Below are 6000 nucleotides of genomic sequence, written 5' to 3'. Positions count from 1 at the left end.
CTGCCTGACCTGGAATTGAACTGTGATCCCCCGGTTCATGGATCAATGCTCAATCACTGAGCAACACAACCAGGGGACCCCCCAACACTTAAAAATAAATAGAAGTTACTCTTAAAGTTGCCTTATTCTATAAGTCACCTTTCTTTTTTTCTGACTTTATTGAGAAATAATTGACATACATCACACTGTAAGTTTAAGGCATACAGCACAATGGCTTAAATTCCATATATTGTGACATAATGAAAGTGAAGGCATCTTTTCCAAGGTCTTTTGAGGTCCACTTTCTTTTAAGAACTCAAGCCTACAACTCCGAATAAGTACATCTATAGTGAACTTCCAATCTGTTTGATATTTAGTTGCTATAACCTGGTAAGCTAGGCCAATGAAAACATATACTACAATTTAATATCCCTTATGATTTGGACGGCCTGTACACTTGTTTTATTAAGTACTCTTGTGCTCCCTCTGCTGCCGTGAAGAAAACTTTCACATTCAAGACCCCAGGACATTCCTCAGCGTTCTCTTGGTAATGATGGGACAGATCTGTGCATAAATCACAGCTCTTCTGAAATGCAGTACAATTTAGCCAAAGAATAAAATGTAACAAATTTTCATTATAAAGTACAAATAATAAAAGAGGGAGGGGATAAAAAAAGGAATAGAGGAATTAAATTCTGCATCTTTGGCCAAATTCGCGTAGACAGAGCCCTTGTAGTATAGACAGCATTCTTCACATAATGTACTTAGGAACCACCCAGGGGCTGATTAAAAGGCAGATTCTGGTTCAGTAGGTCTGGGGTGGAACGCTCATTCTGATTGTCTAAAAAGCTCCCACTGAAGACTCTTTCAGAAGCAAGATGGGATGATATAATATATACTTGAGAGCCCATTTTCAACCTTCAAAAATGTATACTACCAAAACAGAGAATTAGACATAAGGGATGAAATGTTTAATCAATGCAGAACATAAATTAGGAGTAAGGCTCAGCAGGCCTTATTTCTCAGTTTCCTTTATTTCAAAATTGGACTTATGCTTGTTAAATATAGTATCAGATTTATTAATATGACCACAGTACTACATATTTGCCTACTGACTTTTAGAAACCTCTGTTCTTCTTTCATTGAGTTTTTATTTGCGTGAGAGAGTGGTGTTTTTAAATAATCAGTACCAGTTATGTGTTTGTACACTTACTATTTTGCCATGTGAAAATAAAACATTTCAGTGCTAAAGGTAATGAAAGTTTATCATGAGTATTATTATGTTTACTAGAGGCCCGATGCAAGAAACTTGTGTACTTGGGGGGGGGGGGGTCCCTCAGCCTGGCCTGGGCCCCCTCACATCCTTTGGGGGATGACCCCCAGAGAGCAGGCCTAAACCATCAGTCGGACATCCTTAGAACTGCCACGGAGGTGGGAGCGGCTCCTGCCACCGCTGTTGTGCTTGCCAGCTCTGTGAGCCTGGCTTCTGGCTGAGCGGCACTCCCCCTGTGGGAGCACACTGACCACCAGGGGGCAACTCCTGCTTTGAGCGGGATTGGGCCAAAACTGTCTCTCCAACATCCCCTGAGGGGTCCTGGATTTCGAGAGGGTGCAGGCCAGGCCGAGGAACCCCACGTGTGCATGATCGGGGCTGGGGAGGGACATGGGAGGTTGGCCAGTCAGGGAGGGACCTGGAAGAGCTCCAGGGCATGTCTGGCCCAACTCGCTCAGTCCTGATCTGCCAGACCCCAGCAGTAAGCTAACCTACCAGTCTGAGCGCCTGCCCAGTGGTGGTCAGTGCACATCATAGCAATCCTTAGCATATCATTAGCATATTATGTTTGGATTGGTTGAACAGACGATCGGATGACCAGATACTTAGCATATTAGGCTTTTATTATATAGGATGTTGATTGGACCTTGTAGGAAGAAATAGTTAACAGATTTTAATGGCAGTTAATAGCTTTAATCTCAATGGCTAAGAAAGTAAATGACACATTTCTTATTAATTATTCTTACTACTTGAGTAATATAAATATTTAGCTTCCTTGAGGGAATATTTAAATTAATTGACTAACTCTAATCTGAATTATGTGTTTTAATTTGTTTAAGGTTTTAAAAATAACTTTACTGCTTGTGCCAATGCAATAATTAAAATATTAGCTTTTTACCGAAAATCTTAAATATAAGATGTCTAAAAATAGAGTGGAGGTGGATTGGACAGTCTGCAGATTAAGAGTTGGAATAAAAACATCTCAGTTAAGCCCAAAACATGGCAACCAATACAGTCTGTCATAAAAATAATTTAGATGAGTTCAGTTTTTATGAAAACTGTCTGAAATTGAAATGAATAGCAGAAGCTCTCTGTTTATTCACAGGCCAGTAATAATAATAATACCTGCAGCATAAAGCTCCTTTCAGAAGCCGGCTCTGCAAAGTGGGGAGAAGAGATATTACCAGGTTATGTCTGAGGTATTAACCTTCACCTTGATAAAGCTTGTCAAGGAGCACAACACCAGAAGAGCCTTTTCAGGAAACTCATTTTAACTGTCCACTAGAGGCTGTAATGAGACCAACAATGTCATTTTAGACCAACCCTGGGTCTTTAAACTATAAACAATTATTTTTAAATGAAAAAAAAAAGTTGTAAAGCGAGTAAGAGTGAACAGTAGTAGTTCTATTTAAATAGCCATGTATATGTGTATGGTATTTCAAAGTGTGAGGAAAAAAACATTGCCCGGGCTCGACACCTTCCCAGTTAGCATGCTTATTTTTATTTCTGTAGCACGTTGGTTCTACAATACAATTGTTTAAAAGCTGACACATTTCTCTTGGCGAGTCTGTATCTTGCTTCTGTTGGTGACTAACCGCTAGCTCATAAGTAAACTCAGCCAAAAGGGTTTCTCTAATACGGCGTACAGTCAAAAGTGGTGGTTTTCAGAGAGAAACTTACTTGGATACTTGGTTCTAAGCACCTGAAGGTCATATGCTGCCCAACACCTACTAGTCCTCCGGAATTATCTGCAGCAAGGGGTGTGCCACAGTAAGCTCCTTTTAGCAGGAATGTGACTTCTTTTGCTCCAAGTGCCACACCTGTGGGCAAGATGCACCCCCCCGCCCCCCCAAAGAATATTCCTTCCCTTGGAGCTAACACCAGGTGGAAGGATCAGGGCTGGGAGGTAGGGGATTGAGAACTGCACTTTAAAAAATCGAGTCCAGAGGAAGTCCTTCAGCGTGGATTCACCCAGAACTGCCATTTGATGCTCGGTTTGCTTTCTCAATCTCCTACACTGGTTACCTCATTTCCGATTAAATTAATGATCCCGAATACGCTGCGCGAGGAGGACGGGGTCCTCGACGAGGACTAGAGCTAGGTAGTTCCATACCCACAGCAGATTTCCGGACTCGCAGGAAGAGAAAGGAGGTAAGGGAGGTCACCAGCTTCCCCAGGCAGTAAAGGTAAGGCTGCATGTGCAGTAGGGGGGACCCTTAAAACTTTCTAGAGTTGCACGCAAAGGCACTCCCCGCAGCCCGGTGGTCTGGGTTCCGGATCGCCGAAGCTGAACCCTTACGAGGTGAAAGTGCGCGTTGTTCGCAGTCCGCCCGGGTTGTCGGCTTCTCGGCACGCCCGGGACGAAGGGCGCCTAGGGATCAGCGTTGGCCGCCTCCCCTCCTCCCGGGGTTATTCGCCGCCTCGGAGCTGGAGATTCCTCCAGGGTGCCCGAGTTGCACCCTGTTGTCGCGCTGTCTCCTCCAGAGGTGCTGGGACTGGGGGAGGCGCGCGAGGACGACCGGTCACCGCCACGATGACCTCATCGCCTCAGCTCCCCGCCCCTTTCCCAAACCTGAAAGAACTGTCCCCTCCAGCGGTGTCTCCCCTCCCGCTCCCGCCCCTCCATTCCTAATCAGTCTCGGGGACACGCGCCCGCCTCCCAGAGGGCCTCCGAACCGGGGCCACGCGCACCAAAGGGTTAAGGGCGCGGGTCTGCCGCTCGCCGTGCGCTCGCCCGGCTCGAGCCGCTGGCCCCGCCGCCCGCCGGAGGGTGCCCCCCCCTGCTCCCGCCCTCCCGTCGGATCCTTGAGCTGCGGCGGCGGCAGCCAACTGCTCCATATTTGGCTTCTATTACACATTTACATACTGGAGCGAGCTTGCGAGCGCGAGAGAGCGCGAGGGAGGGAGGAGGGAGGGGAGGGGAGGGGAAGGGAGTGGGGGGAGGAGGAGGAGGAGGAGAGAGCAGAGTATACCGCAGACATCATTTCTACTACAGTGGCGGAGCCGTACAGGACCTGTTTCACTGCAGGGGGATCCAAAACAAGCCCCTTGGAGCAGCAGCCAGAGCTACAGCAGCCGCAAGACACTGTTTCTCTCCCTCTGCCCCCCCTTCCCCACGCCACCCCAGATCCATTTACACTTTACAGTAAGTGGCGATTTTTTTTCTCCTCTGATTCTGTCTCTCCCCCTCCCCCATCCCCTTCTCCCCCGATTTAGATTAAGATCCCCCCCCTACCCCCGCTCTCCTGAGAGGGGCCAAAGCAACAACCAGCAAACAAATCCCAAACCCCCAAAGGCAGCACGGAAAACAGCTTGAAGAGGAAAGAAGGAAATCGACGCAGCGTGTTGTGTTGTTTGTGTGTGTGTGTGTGTGTGTGTGTGTACATACAACCTTCCCCGGCTTCAGCCTCCCAGGCCGACACCCCGCTCTGGGCGCGGGGATGGCCAGCAGGGGGACCGCGAGGGACCAGGTGGGCGCCCGCCGGGCGAGGGGGCGCGCCCGGGCTGGGGGTGCGGGCCGGGAGAGCGGCGGCGGCACCCCGCTTGGGCGGCTGCTGGTCTGGTTGCGAATGCGGAGAGTCATGTCCTCCCCCTGGAGGTGGGGTAAAGGGAGGAGGCGGCGGCCGGGGTCGCGCTGCCCGCTCCTCCCGCCGACCCCTCCCCACCCTTCTCCCCAAAGAGAGCGATGGGAGCCAGCGGGTCTGAAGGAGGACTAGGTTGCTCCGCTAGCGGCCGCCCGGCCTCGGTGCCCCGGGGCGCGGGTCTTCTGGGAGCCGGCATCGCCGGGCGTGCGGCTGTGGACCCGGAGGGGTCAGCGGCGGCGGCGGCGGCGGAGCCGGGACGCTGCGCGCGGCGGGGCGCAGGCAGTGGGAGCGCGGGGGCCGCGGAGGATGGGCGCGGGGGCGCGGGTGCTGGGAGCTCGGCCGGAGTGGCGCTGGCGGCCCTGTTGGTACGGCCGCTTCCTGATCCTGTGCAGCCGCCGCGCCGCCGGAGCCGGGAGCCCATGAGCGCCCCAGCCCGGGCCCGCGCCCCCGCCTGCGCCGGCGGCAGGAGCCGAGGAGCGGCAGCAGGCGCTGCCCTGCCGGCGCCGGGAGTGAACGGCTGCGCGGCTGCTGGGAGGGTGAATGAAGCCGGGAGGAGGGGAAGGAGGAGGCGGCGGTGGAGGCGCTGCGGGGACTGGGATGCACCCAGGAGCCCCTCTGCTCCTCGGGGCCCGACCGGAGACCCAGCAACTCCCGCGGCCGCGCCGCCTCCTACGTGGTCCCAGCGCTGCGCGCAGGCCGGCCCTGCAGGGGGCAGGGAAGGGGCCGGCCGGGCGGAGCAAGAGGTGAGGAGGCGACGGAGCGCGGCGGGAGTGTGAGCGAGCGAGCGCGCGTGTGAGTGCGCGCGTGTGTGTGTGTGTGTGCCCGCGCGGGCGGTGGGGGTCCGCCGGGGCCGTCGCGGTGGGAGGGGGCCCTTTGAAGCCACTTGGCTGACTCTGCTGCGCCCGACCCCTCCTCAGCCTCCCTCCGCTCTCAGGCCGCCAGCCCGAACTCCGCGGCTGGTGCTTTCATTTTATTTCCGACCACGTAGGGGGCTGGCTGGAAGGGATGAAACAAACCAGGTTTTCTAGGGAGATGGAGCAAGCACCTCGGTTGGGGGTGGAAGTAGGGTGGTGGTGGAGATCCAGCCAGAAAACAACAACAAAAAATCAGTTTCTAAGGACTGTGGAGTGGAGTTCGGTTCAATCCCGCGGCGGTTCTGTTTTG

The 6000-nt window shown here is 53.0% G+C and overlaps 1 protein-coding gene across 11 annotated transcripts in view; it reads left to right on the top strand.

The window, feature by feature from the left end:
• Nucleotides 1-3315: 3315 nt before the first annotated feature.
• Nucleotides 3316-6000, top strand: part of ATXN1 (ataxin 1) — a 422285-nt gene continuing 419600 nt past the window's right edge. For 6 of the 11 annotated variants that reach the window (XM_059688697.1, XM_059688702.1, XM_059688698.1 and 3 more), the window contains exon 1: nt 4177-4397. The gene's annotated coding sequence lies outside the window, so the exon portion shown is untranslated. Of the gene's footprint in view, nt 3439-4176; nt 4398-4473; nt 4723-4803; nt 5580-6000 lie in introns of those variants that run through there. The other 5 variants (XM_059688693.1, XM_059688694.1, XM_059688692.1 and 2 more) reach the window with 5 other exon arrangements.

Source organism: Myotis daubentonii, chromosome 3 (assembly GCF_963259705.1).
Source record: "Myotis daubentonii chromosome 3, mMyoDau2.1, whole genome shotgun sequence".
Lineage (NCBI taxonomy): Eukaryota > Metazoa > Chordata > Mammalia > Chiroptera > Vespertilionidae > Myotis > Myotis daubentonii.
Note: the sequence above shows the minus strand (reverse complement) of the source record. Positions and strands in the feature narration are given on the sequence as shown.